General features: G+C 41.3%; 1 protein-coding gene across 1 annotated transcript in view; it reads right to left on the bottom strand.

Annotated features, from left to right (window-relative positions):
* The window catches only part of slc18a2 (solute carrier family 18 member 2), a 106537-nt gene that overhangs the window by 30966 nt on the left and 62312 nt on the right, over positions 1–13259 (bottom strand). The window lies entirely within an intron of this gene.

A 13259-nucleotide genomic window follows, 5' to 3' on the forward strand; every position in this document is an offset into this window, starting at 1 on the left:
AACAAATTTTGCTGGACGATAAATTGTCCTAGAAATTATTGCGATGAACGATAATATTGTCGCTTTGAGACCATTTTTCAACTAATAAAATGATAATGGCATAATAATGCAAGTACACCCTTTCAAAGATCAATAAACCTTTATTTCTAAAGAATATTTAACATTGGAATGTGAAAAAGACATTTTAAATATCCAAAATAAATAAAGATGGAGGCTGTGGCCAAAGCAATTGAGCCATGGCCAGCCACGGTTCCTTACTGCAGCAACAACGTTAGCACCATTGTCTGTAGTGATGCGGAGGCGTGACGGTACACGTGATGATGATGACGATGACGTATGTGTTTTTTTTCAAGGTGTTTCCCCGGTGTCCTCCTGTTAATCTAAACATGTACCAGCTGTCTGTTTATAATCATATGGATGCTGTTATAATCTGTTGTGATTGAGATCCTGACACACCAAACATCCTGGAAAGTGACAAAGTTACGTTTTTCTATAATTTACATAATTACATAATCGCCATCAGTAAACTGGACGCTGTCTGACTATTTCACTCTCGGGGTTCACTAAGTTCACTGAGTCTTGTCGGGAGAGCTGACCGTCACCATGACAACAGTAACTGACCGTCGCGCGACAAACACTTGGTGAGTTAAAGTTTTTTGCCGGGTACAGACGCTGTTTTTCGGGCAGAAATGTGACGAAGAGTCGGTCAGACCGACAGGCTGACAGACACTTGGTGAGTTAAAGTTTTTTGCCGGGGACAGACGCTGTTTTTCGGCCAGAAATGTGACGAAGAGTCGGTCAGACCGACAGGCTGACAGACACTCGGTGAGTTAAAGTTTTTTGCCGGGGACAGACGCTGTTTTTCGGGCAGAAATGTGACGAAGAGTCGGTCAGACCGACAGGCTGACAGACACTTCTCCACGAATAACTGCGGTATTTTTTTCCTCACATAAGTTGCCAAAGACACGACCAGTTACTACGTTCCTGTTGTTTGGTCCTGTAACGTTGCTTTGTGGGACATTTATTTTTATTTTGTTGAGTGAAGGATCTGTAGAGTTATCAGACACCAACACCATCAGATCGACACGCCCTCGCTCCGCGCCACCGGCTCGGTTCGCCTCTGATACTACCTCCGGAGGCGCAGCGAAATTTCACCCCTCACCGCATCTGAAACGTTCACACAAAGGCGGATGCGGAGAATTGGCGCAGTATCCCCGCATGCAAACGGCTGCGTGAATGGGGCTAGTGACTGACAGGAGGGTTCTAGTGAGAGACACGAGGAAAACAGACAAGCATGCAAATGGAAATTATCGAGGCCGGCAAAATAATCGAGCTCATTTTAATTTATCGTATGATTAATTGATTTATTGATTATCGTGACAGGCCTAACTAGGGCTGCTCGATTATGGAAAAAATCATAATCACGATTATTTTGGTCAATATTGAAATCACGATTATTTAAACGATTATTTTTGAGTTTGGAAACATGATGCATTTATTCAGCATTTCTCTAAAAAAAATACACGCAATGTTCAAATCGAAAATAATGTACAAATATGTATCCAACTGTTCTGCAATTTCTATAAAACATTTAATGAATAAAATAAATATACTCAGAAAATCAAATAAGACAAACGATTGGGTGCATATCTTTAGCTATAAAGTATCCAATGGCAGCTGTTATTTTCTTGTGCCTGTCCGAATTTGACAGTTAAGGAATCGCATTATACAGTGTGTCTGAGATCGGTGTCTGACGCGCAGTATTGGCGAACCGAACCAGTGTGAACGGATAAGCCGGCGGTGCGGAGCGGGTTATCTGTCTGATAACTGAACAGGCCCTTCACTCAACAAAATAGAGAAATGTCCCACAAAGCAACGTTACAGGACCAAACAACAGTATCGTAGTAACTGGTCGTGTCTTTGGCAACTTATATGAGGAAAAAAATACCGCAGTTATACGTGAAGTGTCTGTCCGACCGACTCTTCGTCACATTTCTGCCCGAAAAACAGCGTCTGTCCCCGGCAAAAAACTTAAACTCACCAAGTGTTTGTCGCGATGATTCAGCCCTCCCGACTGAGACTTGGTGAACTTTCCCCCAGAAAACAGCATCCCTCCCCGCGAGTGACAGAGTCAGACAGCGTCCTGTTTACTGATGGCGATTATGTAATTATGTAATTTCGAGAAAAACGTAACTTGAGTGAGTGCCAGTCAGCAGGGCCGCGTTGAATGCTTTTGGGAGGGACTGAATTGCGCATGCGCATCTCTTTCCGAAAATCTCTAGGCTTACTGTACAACGAAAAATGCCAAATAAATCGTTTCAATTCGATTATATTAGTTTGGAGATCGTTTGACCCAAAAATCGAAATCACGATCAAAATTTGATTAATTGCACAGCCCTAGGCCTAACTACAATGTAAAAATACAAGGCTGTAGCACAGCTACATACACAACTGTGCCCTCCTGTCTCCTGTGAGACTTGAAATTTTTTAACATTTGAAATTATGACTACAAACTGAGTGTTTGTACTGTAGCAAGCATATACACAACTGCCTAATCTAATGGCACAGTTTGCAGCCTGGCTGAGAGCACTTTATTTTTCTTTATACTCATCTGACAATGTAACCAGAAAAGAGTCATGGCAGAAAATTACCTGGGCATTACCTAAGCTAACGTTATGTCGTGCTGTTCAAAACGTGTATCTGAAACGTAACAGGTTTCCTCTATCAATAGAAAATATAAATGTAAACAAGTATTATTAGAATCACTGTGTTGTAAGCTAAAAATAGAAATGGCTAACAAGTGTCAAACTAGCAATCAAGCTAGCTCACATGAGGTGAAAAAATGCTTGGTCACACTGGGACAACCGTCCCAGTATCACCAACCAAGTTTATTTTATATTTTAAAAACTAGCTAAGGTTAGGGAGAGAGTTGCAGATATTGGTATTAAAGGGACACTATGCAGTTTTGGCAATTTATTTGCTGTTTTCTCGCCAGCCCAAAGTTGCATGGCTGTTTTTTCCGCTCACTCAGGGGGAAGCGAGACGGCCACCATTCACCATTCAAGTTAAGATAAATTAACCAAAAAAAACTGCATAGTGTACCTTTAATGTGCAAAGTAATATGTGCACTGTGCATTGCAAATTAAATGTAAAATGTCATCAAATCACATTTTGAGGTAATAATCTTTTTTTATATAAAGATACTCAGTGATGCCAAATATCAGAGAGAGGAAGACAGACAGGGGAGTCCCATTTCCTGTGCTGGAAAGGGCTTCTGATGAGATCAGACAGGGAAAGTCAGTCAGAGGAGTGGCCAAATCATATGGCATTTGCCATTTGACCCTGCACCGATTCCACAAAAAGAGGAGCCAGGGATCAAAGACACCGCCCAGAGTTGGCTACTGGACCCCAAAAAGGGTTTTCTCAGTAGAGCAGGAGCTCCTCTTAAGAGACTACCTGGTGCAGGCAGCTGATTTGTATTATGGGTTGAGCCCAAAGGAGGTAGGCTAGATATGTATTAAGCTAGAGCAGGCTATGCTATGTACATTTGTTGTGTATTAAACTAACAATTTATATAATTTAGGTCCGGAAGTTTGCCTATGATTTGGCAAAGACCTACAATTGCCGGTACCCCGAAACCTGGGCAGAGAAGGAGACGGCTGGAGCCGACTGGTTCACAACCTTTTTGAAGAGGCACCCCACTCTCTCCATAAGAAGCCCTCAGGCTACAAGCCTCTCATGGGCTACAAGTTTCAACGTGACAAACATCAATACGTTTTTTGATAACTTATTATCTGTCCAGGAAAAACACAGATTTGCTGCACAGGACATCTGGAACATGGATGAAACAGGTGTGGTGGAAATTATCTATATCTCCCTCAGAAATACCTTCCAGAGGCTCACAGCCTTACAAAATAAAAGCATTACAGAATAAAAGCACTAAATAAAATAATATTTTTCTATACAGGAATCACCACAGTGCAAAATCCTGGAAAAATTGTGGCCAGAAAGGGAATCAAGCAAGTAGGTGCAGTCACCTCTGCAGAACGGGGGACACTTATTACACTTGCCTGTGCAGTGAATGCCGTGGGGAATTCCATCCCACCAATGTTTGTCTTTGAGCCTGAGCCTGAGCCTGAGCCATCATCCTCTGCTATGGACACAACGTTTGCACCCGTGTCCATCCGTCTACACCCAAAAGCTGGCCCAAGAAAGCAGACGACAAAGGGCAGGAAAAGAAGGGAAACTGCTGTCCTGACAGATACTCCAGTGAAAGAACAACTGGAGGCTGAGAAAAGCAGGTCTGCAGCTAAAAGAAAAATGAATTTCGGCAACAAGAAAAAATCCAAACCAAAGAAGCAGAAGATTCAGGACTCATCTGATGATGAAAATGAGGTTTGCATTGTGTGCTTGGAGAGCTTCTCCAGGCCAAGGGAGGTCTGGCTCCAGTGCTGGTCCTGTAAAGCCTGGGCACACAAGGACTGCACGGATGGAAGGGATTTTTTACACGTGCCACAACTGTGACTCGGACTAGGCCTACTGAGCCCCCCCACCTCCCCTCTCTCTGTTATTGAGAATGTTCATGTTTAAACTGTTTTGGTGTTAGGTGCTACCCATTAAATCCTTTAAGAAAATGAACGAAATGAAAATGAATGAAATGAAAATGTTCTACCCATTAAATCATTTCAGAAAATGAATGAAATGAAAATGAATGAAATGAAAATGTTCTACCCATTAAATCATTTTCTTGCACTATAGTTTGACGGCTTCACCTCTTTTTTGTCATGTAGTATGAAAAAAAGGTAATCATTACTTATAAACATGAAATTAATAACAATAACATTACTGATAAATAATATTTTCCATTTTGACTATATGATTGATTCATTATGTATATTTTAGACATGTTACAACCGTCCCTGACATGTGTTACAACCGTCCCTGTACACTGGGACGGTTGTAACAGTGGAGAGACTTTATTAAAATCAATGTTGCAACCTGTATATATTTCATAAAACCACTTAAATACATTATTTCAGCAGTTGACAGATTGAAGTTTATAATATAACAAATTGGTTATTCCAGTGTAAATGGTTTTTGATATATTGCTAAAAATTGCAAAAAGTGTTACAATTGTCCCTGGTCTCAAAAATAAAACAAAAATAAGAATCTCTCTGAAATAGTAGCCCTTTTTAGATAGAAAAGGCGGCACATTTGCTCCAAGGTAAGGGCGGCAACCTGCCGCCTTGTCTTTCTAAAAGGGAGGCCTAATATTCCTCCTTTTCCAAAAGCCGCCACTTGGCCGCCACTGGGGTAGGCGTAAACATGTGACGTGACGTGAAGCACGAAGTTGGGCAGTGAACAGTGACAATGAATTTGTCTTCAAAATAAGAGCTTTACATTGCACCCCATTGGATTTTAGAACTGGGTTCTTAGCGGGGGCTTTTAATTTGAAAGACCGTTCGTAGCTTGCCGCTACACAACAAGCTGACAGCAGCTAGTAGCTGTTTGGTTGTGTCCGCTAGCTGTCAGCTACAGAGACCGAGGAGACGCTAGCATCTCCCGGATCTCAGCGGCTTTCCAGTTGCTCATCTTGACGTCCGCGGATGAAGTGATGGACTGATTGCTGTGATCAGCTGTTTCCTGGTTTTAAAACTCTCCGCTGTGGGTCACACAACAGTGCAGGTCATCGACACCTCCGCCCATCTCACGCAATTGCCGGCACATTGACGTCTCGGATTTAGATAGCAATGGAGGCGGAAATAAGTGTACCCTCCGAGGTGTCAAATTGGCGGACCAAAACAGACCGCCAATTTGCCGCCTTCTGTCTAAATCCGCGGACCTAGCCGCAAAAAGGACGGCCAATTGGCGGCTTATTGCCCAGTATAAAAACGGCTAATGATAAAAAATTATGCGTATCCTGTATTAACCAATCAATAACACATTTATCCCGACTCAGGATTTTTTCTGTAGCCTAATCCATCTATAACATTAGGCTCGTTTTCACGGGTTTGAACAAAACTGTATCAAATATAACCTAGCTTAGGTACCTTTCTTTCACCCTTTTCTCTCCCTCCACATCGGACTGTCGTCTCTACTCTCTTCGTCTTTCGCGCGCCGCAGCCAGACAGGCAGGTGTGTCCGGTGTTGGTTTTTCAAAATAAGGGTATCTGCAGCGTAGCGTCACATTTCATGAAAAACACCATGTTTTGTGCCAAAATTCACATTTCATACAATAATTTATATTAACATAAACATAAAACAACATAAAAACAAGGTAAAAAAACAACAACAAAAAAACAAACATTATTCTGAAGGTGTGGCGGCTTTTATTTTGCCGTGGCAGTGCGCCACAATCAATTACATGTAGAGGAAACCCTGCTGTGGATCTAATCCATGAAGCAGTGTTCACACATGCACTGCTACCCTGGGCTTTTTGGACATTAGCCAGACGAGCTGTATGTGAGAGGTGGACTAATTCTTGTGTGCTACATGTGTGAAAGGCAAAGTCCACTGTTCAGAGGTCCTGGGAAGATTGAATATATCTGTGAATATAGTTTGCATTGTATTTGTGAGCCGATGTTGTCCCTTAGCAGGGATACAATACAAAAAGGAATGGCATAATTTCATTAGCTGCACCAGGGAAATGCTTCAAGTACTGGTCCTAGCAGTCACGTTAGCCTACTGCTTGAGACTATAACATATTAGTAAGACATTTTTTTTTAACAAAAATAGATTTTGCATTTCAATTCATGATCTGACTGTCAGCTGACCACAGTAGAATGTGGGACACTGACCATAATTGCTGCACACAATGCACCTACCAACCCCTTCAAAGAATCATTTCCACCCATCACCCACCTAACCCCAGACTTCTATTTTTACTTTTTTTTTTTTTTTTACAGTGTTACATGCTCCCCCTCTGCTGGCCAGGATGCTTGGCCTCCTGCCTTTCCAGGTGATAGCGGTCTGGCTGATTAGGAATAACCAATAAAAGGGGGTAGGGCACTAGGCTCTGTCTCTCTCTCTTTCTCCATTCCACCTGACCAGAGATGCAGTCAGTCAGCCTGGAGGCTGGCTGTGGTATTGGGGTCATCCCTATGTTCTCACAGCCCAATGGTCCCACAGCCCTATGTTCCCACATTTCTAAGATTTTTCTTAAAATTAGGCCCTATGTTCCCACAGCCCTATGCCCCACATTTCTAGGACATTTTCAAAATTAGGTCTTGTGTTCCTACATTTCCCTTCAATTTAAGCCCTATCCTCCCACAAGATTTTTTGGGAACATAGGGCTGTTGGAACATAGTAACGCTCCCGTGGAATTATGTTTTGTTTTATGTTTATCTGATGGGTGCGGTAGTCTAGTTTTCATGGCTTTGTTTCAGTTAGGTTTAGTTGTTTCTTTGTGTTAGGGTAGAGGGTTAGCCCCCAGGTCTGACGGCCCTGGTGGGTTGGTCTGGGAGGCTGACCTTCTTTTGTTTATTTTGGCCAGCCCATCAGTTTGTTTGTTTATCTGATTGTTTAGGGGATTTTCCCTTTGTTTGGTTGCTGTTCAGTTAATTAACTTATCTTCCTTTAAACTGCAACTTGCTTGATTATCTTATGTTAGATCTCATTTTGTGTACCTTCTAAGTAGGTTGTAACACATAGCAACAGTCCTGTGTTGTCTTTGACAGAATCAATAACATTTTTATGCCCCATAAACACATCCGGATGTAACTTCATGTCCTGTAAACACATTGAAATGTACCTTTATGTGCTGTAAATACATTTAGTTCTCCATCCTTATCCAGTTTTCTGTAATTATTATAATTTTTGCAGAGATGATGTCTTTTCAGTCACAAGAGTTGAGAAGTTGGACAAGTACTTTCAGTGTCCTTGAAAAGCTGTATTTCCTATCAGATATGTAATTGTGCTATTCTTGTGATCTGATCTGTGTTTATAATCAGTCAAGAAACCTCTGGACTTCCTTCCTGAACACAGTTGTTTATGCTAATTGTACCGTATATTGTCTAAATGATAAAAGGTATACTGTTTTTGTAGTGTTATTTATTTACATGTGTTCCAAAAAAATCAATAAACAAGAGTCTTACCTAATTTAGTTGTTATTATTAGTGCATCATGTAAAGTTTAAGAACTGTAATGGTTGGTTGTTTATGCTGGAAGTGTAAAGAAAAGGCATTTATCATTTTCAAGACTTTATTCAAACAAGTTAGAGATAATGTAAAACAAGCAGTAAATACAGAACGGGAAATAAATAGGTGTCAGGCAGAGTTCCAGCACTTGATGTGATTGCTCCAAACCTAGTCCTCAAATTCTGGCCTGTAAATCAAAAGATGAGGGACATGATAAGATATTTTTATGGAACAGAACTCGACTGTCTTCAGCATACTGTGAACCAGTGACATGCGGTCAGGAGAGGCAGGGGAGGCAGAGCCTCACCTGTCATCATGGAAAAAATAAAATATATAATAAACAAATAAATTAAATGGTTATATTTATCAAATGGTTTGAACTATAAACTAATTTTCCATTTAACTTAAACAATTTGGATTGTTTTTTATTAAAAATCGCTGAATTTTCGCATTTCCGTTCAAATACAGGGAAGAGACGCATGGTGAGGCAGCAGCAAGCCGAGCCTCATCTTGGATTGCGCAATCCCTCACAAACTGTGCTCTGCCATCCAATGAGAGTCTCTTTTGTATGTCGCCAATCAAATGTTTCAAACACTTTTAATATATGCCCCCCCTGACTTCCCATAGTTTAGCTGATGTATATAATATATGTGTATAACCTGTTTCGTGTGCTCAGCGATCTTACAACGGCAGTGAAGAGGCACTGGGTGAGGCAGGCAGTTCTCTTGCCTCAAGGTAGGGGGCACTCGTGAGCCCAGAAATTCTAAATGCTACTCCGCAGCTGCAGAGTAAGTGACAGCGAGCTAGCAACAGTCCATGGTTACGAGCGAGTCAAGTGCAGTGATATTTTTTTCCCCTCTCACCCCGCCTGGATTTACAATGGAGGATTTTATATCCAAGCTCAAATAATTTTCTAAACTGGACTTTCAGTCGAAACAGGAGGCAATAAATAAAGGAAGACCAACACCGGAGCTGAAAGGTTTGCTTCAGACTAACGTGACGGGCCGCTGTGCATGTGTATGTGTGTGTGTGTTTGTGTGTGTGTGTGTGTGTGTGTGTGTGTCCGAATTAAGAAAACCAAATTAATGCAGAAATCACGTAATGGAAATGCTACTGCCAGCGAGTCTAATACAACACTGACGACTGTTTTATAAAATAAAAATAAAAACAAATGCCCATAACAGCAGCAGTTGCCGTGGCAGGGCAGTGACTGCCTCAGACACCGGCAACTGGAGTGAAAGGCAGGAAGTGCCACTACTAGCTGCCGCTGCCACGAATTGAGCCAGCCCTTGCTGTCAAATGGTGAATAATCTACTCTGTTGGGTTCATATATTTGTAAATCTGATTCTGATATGGAGTCAGTGCCTCACCAGCCATGGACCTCACCGCACGTCACTGCTGTGAACATATACACTTTCAATGGTGAATACTTTAGAAATTCCTGGACAAAACTGTACAGATGTCCCAGTTTATATTCCATTTTTTCATTTTATCTATTCATGCTTTCGACTTGAAGTACCAGCCCTATATCTTTCTTTACATTTTCCTACTTACTGTGTTTACTGTTATGCACCAAAACACAAATTCAAATTGTGAAAAACTACATAAAAACTACCAAAAAATTTGATTCTGATTACGGCACTTGTGTGTCCAAGTTACATGCCTGGTCAATATACTGTACAAACACTAGTAGTTGTAGGTGGTGTTTATATGAGGAAAGCACAAGGAATGTTCTACTTTAGATACCTGCTCATGTGCAATCCTTTGAGCTTGAAGATCTGTTCTCTGAGAACATCTGCTCCTTGACCTGTCGCACTCCCATGTCCATAGCCTCTGCCTCCACTTCCTCGGCATGTCCTCGTCATCAGAGTACAATGCTCTCATCTTGGAAGTTCTAATATGTAAAACATCTTATCATCATGAGTCCAATACAATATTCGTGTTTGTCTGTGAATCACTGAGGGTAACAAAAAAAACGTGTAGCAGGCCCACCACTAATCTTGTTGTTTTAGCTTCGCCATATCTAACGTTACCATAGCCAGCTGCTGCTAGCTAACCAGCAATAAGTTACAACATCAAAATACACTTTCAAAACAATTTCTGAATGCTAACAAAGCTAGCTTGACAGCTATCAGTACTAGCAATGGCTATGTTGGTTGTTTAGGTTCAATATGATAATAATAGGTGTTTACTTACAGGTGAATGAGAAATGAGGTAGCTACTTCTAGTTCGATGTTGTGATGAAAATGATGCACAGACACACTCTTCTTCCCACTGCTCGTGAGGACACTGACTCCGTCGGCAGTATTCGGCAGTCGTTGTACAGTGCGCGTTCATGGTTTGGGGGGAGTGGCTTTGGAGAGAGGCCTGAGTGCAGGGGGGCGGGGTTTACTGGCTGTATACTTTCAAAATCTAGCCTGGGCTTGATGGTTTCTCCATCTTACCAACCCCCGCTTGAAAATAAATAAAAGACTTAATTCTAGAGATATTTCTCGGGTGGAAAAGGCAAGACTGCAAAATGTTTAACATGTGATTCAAGGGTGAAATTATGGTCTAATATAAGTCCAAGGTTCTTAACAGTGGGTAACACATGCTGAGATAGAGAGCCAAGGACAGACAAAAAAAGGGTGAAAGTGCCCAGGGCCTTCAATAAGGATTTTGGTTTTGGAGGAGTTAAGCTGAAGAAAGTTCACTGCCTTTCAATGCTTAAATGCAGCCAGGCAATTATGCAATCTTCGAATGAATGTCAAACAATCTTGATAATGAAAAATCACCATCAGAAGAAATGGGGACATCTCTTAATACATTCATGCTGAGAAACAAGGCTCCATGACGTTTAAAAATTAAGTGGCAAAGCCATCAGAACCATCATCTATGTGAATGTTAAAATCACCAGCAATCATAACTTTGTCATGACGGAGAGCCACAGAAGATATAAACACGGAAAATGGTGCTGCTGGATTTTGGAGGGCGATAGATCCAATAAGGTGGACAAGATGGTCTGCAGAGCATTTTTAGGACAAGGGCCTGAAAGCTAGAGAGATCGCTAGAGCTTAACATTCCGCATTTGAATTACTTTCTAAAAACTAAACCCTGCTACAAGCCCACCACTCCGACCATGGGCCCTGGGGGAACTGATAAAGTCATACTCAGGGGGGCATGATTCTAAAAACAAGTTGTGCTCATCTGGTTTGGTCCAGGTCTCAGTAAAAAACATGAAATCAAGATTCTCAAAAAAAAATCAAATCCCTTAAGATAAAAGTCCCTGGGTTGCATTTTAGGTGGTGCTAGCTTGCCACAACCATGGCCGAAAACCATGAAATACAGAAATTTCCACCATGTTTGAATTGGGAAAAGTTGTTAAAGCCCTCAAAAAACGCAATTTATTTGCCAAAGGAATAATTCCTTGCAATTCAAGATGGCCTTCTCATGATTCGTGTCTGGACCCTTATTAATTACAAGACATATTGTGTAACATTCTGAGATGGTCATCTTAAATTTCAGGCAATGTCAGAATGTTGACCCATACTTTCTTTTGCTGCAAGCCTGTGACAAACACCATCTTTGAACCTCTCTCACAATGTGACATAGGATTGGGATAGGATATGACATTGTTTCACAAATCAATCTGGAAAGGGGCTACTAGAAACTGTTTGGAAAAGGGCAGGCACTTTTTTAATTGGTAGGTAACTGGATGATATCTGTCTATTACTGTCTATCATTGGCTAACTTCAACCAATCACATCACCACTAGAAGAGTGCTACCTGTTGGTAAATCAAACTCTTACTGAAGCCAGTCTGGAGAAGAAAAATAATCTCTCCATCGAGAAAAGCCTTCTTTGCTGTTTTTTGCTAATCTTTAAATGAAATATACTCTCCAGTTCTTTTATGCTATAAGCGCATAGCTTGAAGCCTGGAAAGATGGACTTGCAAGATCGATGATCAGGTGACTGTGTGATTCCAGCTGCCTCACAAGAAAACCATTTGGAAAAACTGCCAAAGATATCACTATGGTTCTTTTCAACTTGGTCATTTTTCATCTGACACAGGCAAATATCACAGTGTTCACCGTCCTTAAGAATTACTTGCTCATGTATCTGCACTGTTGGTTGTTTAAAAAAAATGCACAAGCCATGCAACAAGTTGTTTCTGCAGCTTCTTTAGAAACAAACTGTGAGTTTGTAGTAAGTAATATGAATTTCAGTTTTACTGTATACAAACTCAATGCTGAGGAACAATTAAGAGAAGCAGACAAACATAACTGTCCTCACTGGTCTCTTCCATTCTTAAATCAGCATGTGTCAAAACTCATGAACTCTCTTCACAATAATTTTCTTACACTTTGATTTGCCTTCTAATTGGCTGTTGTCGTTGACATTTGGTAGCTGTATTTAATGATACCACCACAGATAAAAAAAAAACCTGTCAATGGTCTGACAAAGGATTAGTTTAATGAATTACAACTTTTGTTTGTGGTTTAATTCAGGGTTAGTAGCTCATTCAGTTTTAAAGGGGAATTGCCGTTTTTTACAACCTGGACCTTATTTCTAGCATAAAATATGATCATTTACTCACCCAGATAACTTTGGTGTCATTTGGAGTCGTTCGGACGAAATTAGATCCAGTGGAGCGCCGCGTATATCCATATAATGTGAGTGATCGGGGCACCGAAGCGCAGCCTCTATATAACGCATTATCTGCCGCGAAACTAGTTCATTTCACCAATATTTTGTTATGATACACTAGTGCTATTCCCCTCTGAGTCCGGGGTTGCCTGTTATCAAAATCCGGGGTCTGTAGGTTGACCTACCTACCTCTGACCTGGATGATGTCATCTCTGAAAGCCGCGCGCACCCAGGACAGCCGGCTTATTTACAGCCGGCCAGAGTACACGGATTGGGAGCTCGTTGAAAGGAGGATGCGGAGGCAGAGAGAGGAACAGCTGGCCAAAGAACAACAAATGGCTGCAGCTAGGCTAAACGGCTAGGTCAACCTACAGACCCCGGATGTTGATAACAGGCAACCCCGGACTCAGAGGGGAATAGCACTAGCATATCATAACAAAATATTGGTGAAATGAACTAGTTTCACGGCAGATAATGCGTTATATAGAGGCTGCGCTTC

The sequence above is a fragment of the Pagrus major genome, chromosome 15 (genome assembly GCF_040436345.1).
Source record: "Pagrus major chromosome 15, Pma_NU_1.0".
NCBI lineage: Eukaryota > Metazoa > Chordata > Actinopteri > Spariformes > Sparidae > Pagrus > Pagrus major.